At 34.3% G+C, this 13,671-nt stretch overlaps 1 non-coding gene across 1 annotated transcript; it reads left to right on the forward strand.

The window, feature by feature from the left end:
* Positions 1–3,722: 3,722 nt before the first annotated feature.
* Positions 3,723–3,850, forward strand: LOC134368824 (small nucleolar RNA SNORA35). The gene has a single exon (XR_010022521.1). It is a non-coding gene; the product is annotated as a small nucleolar RNA SNORA35 (small nucleolar RNA).
* The last annotated feature ends 9,821 nt before the right edge of the window (positions 3,851–13,671 follow it).

The raw sequence follows: 13,671 nt of genomic DNA on the forward strand, positions 1-13,671 counted from the left end.
TTGAGATTCCCTATGGCAGAGTTATATCTGCGAGAAGGAATACTCACTGAATTAAAGGAAACGAAAAGAATAGTAAGATTCTCTAAAGCCTTCAGGGGAAGGTCAGTGGCAATTTAAACAGTAGTAGTTGGCAGAGCACAGATCCAGCAGCTCTATCTTCATTATACTTTATCATACCATGACCCAGAGAACATAAAGTTCTCAGTTTATTTTTGAGGAAATTGTATTAATCCAAGATCATTCTTTTTGACTCTTCATATAAATAGGTAATGCATTAAGTTTACATTAGAACTTAAAACAATGTAACCTAGTTTTTAAAAAGCAAAACATTGCTATTAATGTATCAAAATACCCCTGTCACAGGGAACGGATGGCATTTATTGCTCTAAATTATTCAGGAGTTTTCACATAATTTGCTGTAAATACCTGATTGATAGAAGAGTCCAGAACGAGTAGTTGATGTTGATATACTGAATTTCATCTTTTTTCCTTTCTTTTGTTTCTGTATATGGAGGTTATAATAAAGAATGAGTGGCCTAAGGTATCTGGATAATATATCCTTGAATACTAACTGTTATGTGATCAGCAGTGTGCCAGGAATTACTGATGTTGCAGATAAGTATTGGTCAAGATCTCTGACCTCTCAGGTTGCTCAAGATCTTATTGGTGAAATAAGATTAAGGAAAATAAAACAAAGAAAAAGGTAGAATAGTGTGCTCTAAGCAATAGAGATTATATACGCACAAAGAGCTGAGGAATCGCGAAGCCTTCATTTATCAACTGGGATGAATTGTATACCTATTTTTCATTACTATCTCTTCCATCTCATTATGCAGTCTATTTTTCTCTTTACGTCTCATCCAGGTGCTCACATCAGTACCTTGCACATGGTAGGCACTCCACAAACATTTGCTGGTTGATCAAATAATTTTTTTGAAAAGGATATAGTAGAAACAAGCAAAAGAGAAATTTTTTTGTTGTTCTATCAAATCGGTATTTAGAAGAAGATATCTGTATTAACCGTGATAGAGTATCTTATCATTAGATCATAGCACTGATCCGAAAGTACCGCTTAAGGACTGCAGTGCCCAGTAGCTCACTCTAATAGCATTGAAGAATGAAGGTCAAAATTTGAATGCCTACTGGATTCTGAAAACAATTTTAGTTTACTGGTCTGAATCAATTAGTCATGACATAATATCAAGATTTTATGAGGCTAATAGTTAACTTTTCAGTAGAAATGTTTTTCTAATGCTTGTTATATCCAAATTTTGATGTAAATATTTAAATAATGTGAATTTGCTTCCTTTTCAGGAGCAGTATTTAAGTAGTATCTATTTTATGCCTAAGAAAGGCAGGACTCTTTATCTTGACAGCCTTATATTAAGGAACTGTTGTTTGTTTAGACATGCTCCTCTTAAATTTCAGCCTTCCAAATAAACAAATGGCATTGAACTCTATTGGTGCAATTAGCATTAGACAAATACATAATTTTATTTGGACATGGTGAGACATAAGTAGAATAGTGGCATGACACCAAAGGTGGGGAGGAATGCCAGCCATTAATAAAGGAGAAACTTTGGCCGAATTTCCTGTAGGTGAATTATTTCTATTACAACGTTGCATGTTGATGTGCATGAGTACATATATTTTTAAAGCCAGTCAAATTTAGCAGTGGAGGGTTGTATACCAACTTTAGTGACACTAATGTTAATAAGTTCTGATACACACTAACACTAACACCAGACCAGCATATTGAAAGCAATGTTATATTATAATTTATTATTAAGGCTGTTGGAATCATACTAACATACAAAACAATTATTTTGAGAACTGTAACTACTTTTCAAAACTGTGGAATGATGAACATATATTTTTCCGAATGATGAATTACATGGGAACACAACTTCATAAGTGAATGGTCTGCTAAAGGAAATGTAAACTATTAAAACCCATGATTAATAAACGATTAGTCAGATGTTATTCGATCTTTTTGTATTTCTATCCATTAAGTGATCTGCACTTCAAGAGAGTATCTATATTCTAACTGGTTAAACAACAGCTTGGACATAGGTCTCCTCAATTGGAAAAACAGAAACAAGGGTTAATTTATATTTTTCCCTTCAATTTGCCATTATTCTAGAGTTTTAGGCAGAAAAATATGTCCTTTTGTGACAGATAAGCCTATGCACTTTAATTCCTGGAGTACACTTTTCTTCTCTACTCTTAATTGAGTAATGCTTACTTTTAAATTGTTTTCTTTCTCCTCATTTTTAAAAAACTTTAGCTGAGAAGGGCCTACAACATCACCTATGTTCTCATTTTGCTGAGAAAGTTTTGGTATTTGATTCCATTCTCTTTCAAGTGCCTAGAAAAAGTTTCAAACCTCAAGTCTGGGAATAAAACTTCCTCATACAGGGAGGGATGGCAAGAAAGAAATGGAACATTTTATACCCACCATATTGATAAAATTTTAAAAATCTGAAAGAACCAAGCATTTGAGGGAATGTGAACCAACTGGATTTCTTATACATTGCTGGCAGAAGTATAAATTTGCACAACTACTTGGAAAAAGTCAGCATTATCTCCTAAAATGAGATATTCACAATGCATATACAATGCATTATTTTAATTTTAAAGTAATTAATTAATTAAGTCAATGGAGCCATGCATGGCGAGATGATAATGATAATTCACACACCATGAGCTATAATTAACCCCCATCTAAGCGCTTGAGGCTAAACTATTAGAATTTGAGGATGGCTGACCAGACAGGTGGGAATCATTTGGTAAGGCAGCATACCAGGCAAAAGTAGAGGGGATGTAGAGAAAGGCTTGTTTTGATGGGAATGCTATTAATTTAGGGTAGTGCTTGATTCATGAAATTTTATCTATGAGTATTTGCTGACTTAATGAAGCAAAAAATGAAGAAAGAAGTCATGATTATTTGCTCGTGGCTGCTTGAGCTAGCAGAGAAAAAAAATGGGAGGTTCATTAAATGGATAGTTTTCTGTTCTGTACATTTGAGAAAATGTGAGTTCCTTCCAGATACACAGGAAAGATGTGTCGTTATCTTTCACATGATTCAAGGATAATGATATGCAAATTCTTGTTAGGAAATATTAGGCAATTTTAAATTGTCATTCTACATTTAAACCAACATAAACAATTAGGTATAAAGCAACATTGCTTTTGTAAGGGAAAATTATAAGAAGAGTAGAAAAATGTAAATTATTAATTTTTAAAATTCCAAAATTTTTAAACCAGTTTTCTCATAAATGGTAATCTGAAAAAAAGAAATGAAATTGCCATTGGCCAGTGGGAAGATGTCTAGTTATGACAATAGCTATTATTTATTGAACAACAAGTAATGTCAGGTACTAGACTAGACTCTGCAAGTTATTTTTTCTAATTCTCCCAACAGTCAATGAAATAGTTATTATTGATCTCATTTAGCATACAAGGAAACAGAGGCCACAAGGGCTTGACTGAGTTTTCCAAGGTCCCCCAGCCAGTCAGTGACAGAGCTGGGATTCTGATCCCAGACCTGCCTGATTCTAAACTCATAGTTCCTTCCCTTGAAGTTGACCCATGTGTGCAGTCACCGTGCTGAATGAATGAAGCAGCAGATTCTGAGATGTTTCCAGTCTCCTACCTACCCCCTCCTCCAAGCTGGTTCCTCTGCACAGAGCATGGGGTCCCAAACTCTGCCCTGCTGTCTAAAGCACTGGCAAGTGACCCATTGGGCTCTCCCTTGACCAACTGGGCATCGAGCAGTGCAAAAGTAAATCCCTCCAGAAGCTGGGAGAGTCATGCTGTGGGCTACTCCTGCATGCAGGTGGGTACATATCTCCTGGTCCTGTGACCCTGCCTAAGCAAAGTGAGGAGGTGGTGAGACAAATTAAGCAGCCCAGTGACTGCTGTTACTAAAGGTGACTATGTCCATTCCTGGTTAACAGCAGGTACCCAGTAAGTGTTATCCTCACTATTACGTTATTATCATCATTACTAGCTGTGAAGCTCTTAGCAATTTACATTAACCTCTCTTAGACTCAATGTCCTAGTCCATAAAATAAGGTTGACACTACTGGAATGATCTAAGATTGTCATGGTGATTACATGACAGGATAAATCCATTTAAATATCCTGGCAAATTGCTCATTAAGTGTTAGTAAGACAGAGAGATAAGTAGTTTTCTTCTTCTGATGTGATGAAAATGAGATTATAATTATCTTGCAGATGTTGGCTCCCTTGTATTTCATTTGCCTCACATTCCTGCTAGCTTCCTGACAAACCAACCTCCCCCAGCCCAGATAAATAGTACGCTTAGACCTACTGCTGGCAGAATTCCCTTTCCAATTCTTTCTTATAAGTTAGAGCTACTTTCAAGGGACATTCCTAGATCCTTCCTCCTTTCATGATATCTTTGAATACTCAAGTCCCCAGTAGTCTCTCCCACATAGCTTGACAGTAATCAATTTCTCATTTCTATATGTTCATTTATCTTTTTGTTTTATTAGCTAATTGGTAAACTCATTGAAAGCGGGGAGTCTAACTTATCATGCATCTTAGTACTTACTGCAGCATTTAGCCCAACACCCTACATAAACTAGAAGTTGAATAAATAATTACTGTTCGATAAATTCATGCAAGTTATCTACGAAGTCAGTCACCAATTTTTGTAGGCAGAGCTAGAGGAAAGCTCTAGAAAATTGAATGCCATAGTTTTAGCACCGTATAAAATAGGGCACTACTGTTTTATGTGGTAAATAAAGTATAGACTGAGAACTCATTTAAAAGCTAGAAAAGATTAGTTTGTGAAAGACGAATCCATGATAAGTTGTTTAAGTGAAAATAATTATTTTGAAGGAAAACCTCACACTAGGAAATGTCTTTAGGGGTCCTCTGCCAGAAAGAATATGGGTTCATATGTCTAAACCCAGGTCACATTTATGTTCTAATAATTAGGTCAACATTGTAAAAGAAGGTACACAATTTGCACCTCATTATAATCTTACTATTTTCAGACAATTGAGATGAAATATATCTAACTAAATAAATCTCTATTGACTGATATATAAAACCTAGGGAAAAAAAGATACATTTCTTCTGACAATTGGCAAGGATGAGCTATAATGACTATTCCATACAGTATTTCAGCATATATTTTTTAAAATGATTGCTCTTTCAACTATTTATTAACACTATTGAACGAAGAATAAAATGAATTTGAACATATGGAATGGGAATAGACTATGGGTCATGAGCCTTTCAATAAACCTCCTTGTCATGACGTTCCAGCGACCTGCTTCTTTTTGAAATGAAGTTTAATATCTTCTTCCTCAGAAATATGGCAAGGTAGAGTCCTCACATGACCTAATAACCTTGCAAATGAATGTGTTATAATGATGCAGAGGGTTTTTTCCTCTTTATTTTAATACAGAATAAATGCTGTTTGAGTATCTCCCCCAGCCCCCAGCCATGCACACAAATATTCCGTTGATAATAAGATGTCAGAAGACAGTCTTTTAACTAGATTTTTAAAACTTTATTTCTTAAAATAATTTAATCTTGGGACTTATCTTAGAGGTCCGTGTGGGTAGGTGAGAATCTATCAACGTAATGTCTTTTTCTCAGTATTTTTCCTAGGGCAACATGCTATTTTGTTCCCCTTGTAATTCTTTTTGGGTTTTTTTGTTTCTTTGTTTTTCTGCTGGGGCACTTTTATTTCATTTGCAACTTTGAGGATGGAAAATATGATTATTTAGATTTTCTCATAATATAAAATAGGTTTGTGGTAAAGACTGTGAATTCTCTTTGATACAAACATCCACCTATAGTTGAATGAAGTGGTATTTGGTACAGAATGTAGTACTTAACAGGAAAAGCAATTTATCTAAGAAATGCTTCTTCCCTTGTTGCTTTTACTCTCTTTCTGGCTTGATGTATCTGTGCTGCCAATTTGTCCTTAGTTACTGTCAAGACAGCAAATTTCTATCTGGAGCAGATGCTGTAACTGCCGTTGTTCAAATGCTTAAAATTCATCCTGCTGCAGGGCATTTTTATCATTGAGTCTCTAATTTAGCAATATTAATAAACTGAGTCTATGAGCTGTCTGGGATGCCTGAACCTTTGTCACATATCTGAACATAAAAACATATATTATTTTGATATCATGAAAATTGTATCAAAATAAACTGATTATTTCTTAACAGAAATCAATGTAAAAATTTATTTTACTAAGTTAATATGTTCAAAGGCATTATCTCTCTGTATATCTATAGACATATAGAGATATCTATGTAATCATTGTTGGTAAATGCCATAAAATTTTAGCCATCAGTTGTATATGAATTTATCATGGGCTTTACTTGTTTCCTTTACTAATTCCTCCATAGTTTAACCCAAAAGCAATTAAAATCCATAATGTGTATTCATACATTTTGAATAGGGTGCTTAATTTAAATCTATTTTTAAACTTCAAATTTGGGCCTTTTGATCCATAGTTCCTTACAGCATTCTCCCTCACCTAGTCCACATAGAAAGCCATCAGATTTCACATTTTACCATCAAGAAGGAATTGGAGACAATGCCAATTTTTTTCACTATAAACCATGTTTTCAGTATTGGAATGATTAAAACTGAACAACTAAAGTTTTGCACTTAACTTTATCTGTATAGCTTTAACAAGTAAGACGACAAATGAATATTTTGTGGAAATATTCATAATACTTTTAAACAAATTTCACCTATTTATAAGAATTCAAGAAATAGAATTCCACAACTTGTCTTGATCTCTCAGTTATTACTACTTTAGAAATAATTCCACTGAATGTAACGGGTAAATTGTAAACAATATCCTGTAGTTGGACAATTGTACAATCAGCGATGGAATGATTCTAATTCTACACATGTTGAGCAAGTCAACTATTAGGCTGACCTCACATTCAAGTTTTTCCAGGACAGTCGCAGTTTATACTTATTGCATAAATATCAATGACAATGTCTTTGACTCTCAAAAGTGTCTTGATTTGGATGTTAAATTACATGCTCATTCTTATGCACCCATATAAACCTAAGTGTTACATGCTGACATATATAGAGAACTGTAAACAAATGTCCCTTTCCTGGAGGAGCATACAAAACCTACTAATGACACAGACATATGCATGAAATCATTGCAAAACAATTCGTATTTTTTTGTATTAAAAGGCTAAATTTGTGGTATAGCCAGGAAGCACTGTAGGAATTCAGAAAAGAGATAAATGGATGTAGACTAGAGTGGTTAAGGCTAGTTTAATGGATTTGCTCTACTAAAGGGTATTGCAGGCATGAGGGGATACGGCAAAGATATAGGAATGGATATGAATATAGTCCACAGCTGACCAATCAACAGTGGAAGTGACTGAGTACAATGAACCGTGTGTTGGAAAGAATAATAGCTAAGGACTCAGAAATTCTGGTCTCTTATCCTGGCTCTGCCACTGGCTAATTTTATGTCATTGACTAAATTATTTCTTCCCTTTGGCTTCAGTTTCTTCATCTGCAAAATGAGGAATTAAACTGAATTCATCTATTCATTTTTCATGGTGAGACTGCTTTGTGCAAGGCACTCCACTAAGGGTTACGTAGATGATCTTTATAGTTCCTTTCCTGCTCTAACTTTTATGTCAATTACTTTTGCCACAAATGTTTCCAGTGACATAGTTGTAGCCCATTTGGGATCGTGTGCTTTTCTGTCAAAGACCATTTCTTATGGGTAAGTGATCCCAAACCAACAAATATTTGTTGTATTAAATTGAACTGAAATGTTTCCTTGAGGGCTGGCCGGTTAGCTCAGTTGGTTAGCGCATATCCTTACAACACCAAGGTTATAGGTTCAGATTCCCGCACTGGCCAGCCGCCAAAGAAATGTTTCCTTGCAACTACCCTTTATTTTCTAATTGGATTAGGATCATATTTACATTTCCTGTGATAGTGATACAACCCCAGATTGGTAGGGGTCTCTGCCAGGAGAAGCTGGCATTGTATATATATTCTGAGCATGAAAGCTGGCATTATGCTACAGGTAACTCAGCCGGAAAGCACGAATGCTGTGCATTGGTCTCCTTTGTCCCTTCTCACAACTGAAGACAGTTCCCCAGTTGCCTTACCACCCTGATCTCAGGAATCTTACTCTTGTTCCCAGTGCTGATCACCTAACAGGAGAGATCATGCACTTTGGTGTGGAGTTATAGAAACTGAAAAGCAAAGAAGTCTATCAACTCAAAGAAGCTGAAGGAAGTCTTCTGTGAATCCAGCTGGCTCAAGGCTGCAGGCCCACTTCCAGTGGCCGGTTCTCCTATTTCAGAGAGTGGGGGAAGTGGCCCCAAACCATCAGAATGGATTACACATCACTTTTGATAATGCACATGGATGCTTCCCTCCATTAGCTGGAGAAGCTGGAGATAACATAGCCTAAAAGGAATCCCAGGAGCAAGAGAAAATTATTTTTACCTGTCCAATATTTATTCTGTCCTTGAAATTTGTGGTTTGACAAAAGTAGTTATATGTTCATCCAAAAATAAATCTGGAAACTTCTTAAGATAGTAGATGCAAAATATAAGATCAAATGCAAACTACATTTAAGTTGATACTTAGTTATTTTTTTTACCTTTGTCACTTATGAAAAAAGAGACCTAGTTCTTTTTGGTCAGAAGTTCCAGGATATATTTAAATCCAGTTGGAAGTCTATATCTCATAAATGTTTGCTTTCAGTATTGATATTGGTGGTCACGGTGCTATTGGTAGGGCACGAGATGAAGAGAATTCAAGATTTTATTAAAAAATTGTTGAATGAAAAGTGTAAGAAAAATAGGGACTATAATACATGTTTGATTAGAAATGGGTATTACAGGAAAGCAAATAATTGAAATTGAAACCTGAGGGCATTTCTTTTCTCTGTACAGCACCTTTACACACACACTTGTAAGCATTGCTCCGAGGGCTTTCCTCTGATTTTTGCCATGGTTAGGATGTGCAAGGAAACCGAAATCCTTTCAGAAGAATATTCTTCGTACCTTTCACTAATTAAAGAAAAGAAGATTCCAAAAAAGGGAGAAATTTCCACTAGCTTTCCACATAATCCCATTGACATTTTTCAACTTTCAGTGTATTGTTTTTTTCAGAAATACATATTCCTATACATTTAAATTTGTAAATGTACTGAGGCAACTGCATAAAACATTAAATCAAAGATATGAACATTTGAAAACTAACTGATAGGAGCTAGAAATAGAGTTGTAAGTAAATGGCTGGGAATCTGTCTTTTCAAATACACTGCAAAAGAATTATAAATCAACCTCTTTTATTCTGCCAGTCATATTAAACTATTCTACCCCCTCAATTTATAAAGTGCTTAAAACTTTGAAAACTTCTGATTGGAAGGGGAGAAATAGGAAGAGGAAAAGAAAAAAAAAACATATGGAATCGTTTGACAATGTGCTGAAATATTAAGTTGCAGACATTTCTGACTAAGTATATGTGTAAAATAAAGACAAATTTGAATAGATTATTTATTTTGAAAATGAGCTCAATTATTCCAGAGTCTGGAAGTAAACACAGTTCAAACCTCTATTCAGTGTGTGTGTGTGTGTGTGTGTGTGTGTGTGTGTGTTTAATCATTTTTTCTGGCAAAATAAGAGCATGATGCAAATTCTGGTCCTCATCCCAGAACTTCTAGAGGATGGTGACACCTTACAGATCCATTGCAAGGGGTCAGGTGTAGGAAGGAAAATTAAAATGCTAACTCACACTGACATCTGGAGGGGGTAACCAGCCTTAGAAAACCTGGAAAGCCAAGACATTGAGCAAGGCAAACTTGTTTTTAAAAAGATCGTGTCAAAGTTTCATTTTTTTGCAATTAAAAATCCAAGACTGGCTAAAGGCGAATGAATGTAAGAACAACAACAAATAAAAGGAAGCCAAATTGAGACTGATAAGATGATGGGTGAGATGTGAAATTTTCCTGGGACAGAAAGAATAGTGAGAAGATAGATTTGCACTCATAGTGCTTCAAGGAAACTGCCTAGGCTCATGACAAAGTCATAGACAACTTTGTCTTTTTAATGTAGAAAGAAATGACTCTGATTAAATGGAATGCTTCACTGATTTTTCCAAACAAGTCTACTTATGGAATTTCAGAAACAGGGAGTGTCATTTCAGATGAGCTAATGTGAACCTACTCATGCCCTGAACAATATAGTGAAAACACATTGAGAGGAGGCAACAATATAGCCTGAGAGGTCAATACAGTATAGAAATTCATAATTTAAAGACAGTTTGTCCATTTTAATACTTTCAAATAAGGATTTAACAACATCTGGTGCTATCCGTTGTTGAAATATAGAGGCATGAGATGTTATATTGCCAGGGCCTTTAGATTAGTAAGCATATAGATCAAATAAGTCGTAAATGGAATCTTTATACAACTTTATATCTTTTAAAGTGATCATTTGTAATATGTTTTTGAACATTATGCAATAATCTCTTTGCCAACTGTTTCAGTAATATTCTACAGGAAGAATGAATATCCTTAATGATCTTTAATATTTCTGGTTTTGCACTTGCTTGAGTAGCTCCATAAATGAATATTTTATTTGGTACATTATTTTTATTATGAAAGCAAAAGTAGCTTCTCCTATTACAAAAAGTAGTTCTATAAATATTTTGATCATGCTTTTTTTGACTCTATCTATGTGATAAAACAATGTGAAGTAAGCATTTTAAATGCCATTTATTGATGATTAAGTTGTAAATATTGTTAAATTCCGTTTACAAATTCTTTGAGGAATTTATTTTTTAAAGGAAAACATAAGCTTATGAACATATTAATTAGGGGATTCCAGCCTTTTCCAGAAGGTTGCATTCGGCCATAGTATATAAAGAATCCTGGTTTATTCAGGTAATATTTTCAATCTAAAATCTAGGAGGCAGGTGCTCACTTGTCCTCCTCCATGCTTGGAAAATACATGGAGGAGGCCATAGTGGCAACTGTCACCATGATTAATTTCGTTGGGATAGAAGATTGACCAGCTGGTTGTAATCAATGCATTGAGGACTCTCTAAGAACAGTGAAACTACTACATTTAAACTCCTCAAGGTAGAACAAAGCAGTAATGTTTTAAAGTTTAAAGACTTTGAAATGCAAGGTACTTTTCTTATGTCATTTCTTCTAAACAGCACAATGTAATGTTTAAGCCATTATACACTTTATATCACAGATTATAATGTTGCAATGATGAAATGTATACCCCAAGATGAAAATAAATGGTGATAAAAGGACTGAGATTCTTTATTTTAATTTTGTATTCAACCTTGTGTGATGCTACCTGGAAAATTTCTGTAGAAGTATGAGTATTTATAGAAGAGAAGATTAATGTATGATCACCATATTTTACAATCTTCCTGCTCCTGAATTTGAAGTGTATTACAGGTTTTACTCAAATTAGGAAATAAGATTGTTTTATAGAGTTCTATGACTCTCAAAATTGATGTTAGAAGAGATTGTGGTATACCATAATAGTGAAATAATAGTAATTATAAAGTAAATGTAATCATAATTAAAATATAAATTTATCATTCATTTCTTTGTTCAACAAATATTTATATAAAGCAAGGTATTTTCCATTCATAATCTATTCTGAATGGGAGTAATCTCAGCAATGTAGTAAGGGAGTGCTATTACCTTCGGTTGACTGTTGATAATGCATCCCTGAACCATGAAAAGTACAATTAGATTTTATCACTCTCTACATTTCTGCTTTAATGTATTTTACACTCACTTTGAATGAAAAGGTGAAACACAGTTGTCATTAGAAGTGATTATTGAGTGGAAATAATCACAGGGGGCTTCTTACATGAAGTACACAGATGGGCCATTAGGAAGTAGAACATTAAAGACTTTGCCAATCACATCTTATCATTTGCAACATGACAGGCAGAATTTTATCCACGTTTTGGTCTTATGAGACTCGAATCTCATACTACAGAGAAGGTGTGTGTTACAGTGTTTTCAGGCTATGCCATGCCACGATGAAGCTTGACAGTCAAAGTTTGATAGTTGCACTTTTGATAATAAATATGCATATTTTTAAAATTACTGAAATTCATTTCGAATTTGATATTCAATGCAATTGCACAATCTTTTGAACTGACTAAACACCTGGCTCTCTGCTAAGTGTAATGAAGACAAAAACATATTCTGTGCATTCAACTAGCTTGCAATCTGGGGTATAGAAATCTCCTGACCCCTTTTGAAAAGTAGGACCCTTCTACCTTATGCATTTGAGTTACATCGTCTTTTATTTTATTGTGCTTTATGTTTCTTCTTTATTCTTAAACTCAGAGGACTAAATGTTCGTTGATAGATTTTCTGCAGAACCAGATGACACTGGACTATGTTAGCATATAAAATTCGCAAATAGACTCATGTTTTTCTCTTAACATAAAACTGTTTTCTGCTTTTGGTTAGTGCTTATACTTAAGTAGACAAAGTCAGGATCCCTGTACTCTGTTGGAAGCTCTTCTGATGTTGTGATCTTGATTACTATATTCTCATTTAAAGGTGTAGAATCAGTTCTGTGAAATGCTGAAAGTGATTTTCTGACTAGCTCTATACTAAGGGTTTTCCTTTCTGATTTGATTAGGATTAGCTTTTTAAGTTAAAAAAAAGAATCCATGTCTTTCCAAACCTGGCTAGATGCAAGTGGTTATTTATATAAGATCAACAAGGGAAAAGTTAATTTTCTTTCAACAATTACTTTCAACATTCTGCTTTTTCTCTCATTAAAGTTCAAATTGCTCTCAAGAGCAGGAAAGTATGACTACATTTCCCAGCAGATGATAATGAAAAAAGATCACTGAGGAAAAAATGTATGCCATTCCACCACGATGTGGTCTTCATTCAGGCAGTGATAAAAATAAACTGCATTAATTTCTATACATCTTTGGAAATATCAAGTCTGCATCTTCATAGCTTAGTTCTTATTACTGTATGTTGCAATTAAAAAGATGCAATCCAAACAGAGAGGAGGGAGTTGCTATAAATTATAACTCTGAATTTTTAATTAATACTACGTGATACCACCTATACCAAAAGTTTTTAAAAACTTGGGCAAGTACTTCATTTTGAAACTATTGTAGAAATATAGGAGTTAGTATTTTATATGTAACATGGGTAGTGCCATTCAGATTAATAAATGAGACATTTATTTATGTATGCTTTTGTTTGTTTTTTGATGCATTCACTTAGGTTTTTAATTATTGTTGCCTGGTTTTGGGTTTTTTTGTAGGGCTGCTGTACCTGAATAATAACATTTTTCTAGCTTCTGAATTTCTTCAGAAAATGTTTGATGCTGTAATTTAGGGCATTGGAGCATATTAGCTTTTATAGAAATTAGTTTTTAACAAATTAAATTTTTTATAGAAAGATTTCTTGGACTGCTCATGAATTTTCAGTTTAATACTGACACACACATTGTTTTCTTGTTAACAATAAGTTTTACCCTCTGAACAATGATATGATAATTAACCTTTTGCAAATTGATGTTATTGATGAGTAAATCAAGAAAAGAATGCAACAATAAATTTTGTAAAATAGAACCCATTTTCCAAGAAAATGGTTTGAACCTA

This window comes from Cynocephalus volans, chromosome X (genome assembly GCF_027409185.1).
Source record: "Cynocephalus volans isolate mCynVol1 chromosome X, mCynVol1.pri, whole genome shotgun sequence".
Classification (NCBI taxonomy): Eukaryota; Metazoa; Chordata; class Mammalia; order Dermoptera; family Cynocephalidae; genus Cynocephalus; species Cynocephalus volans.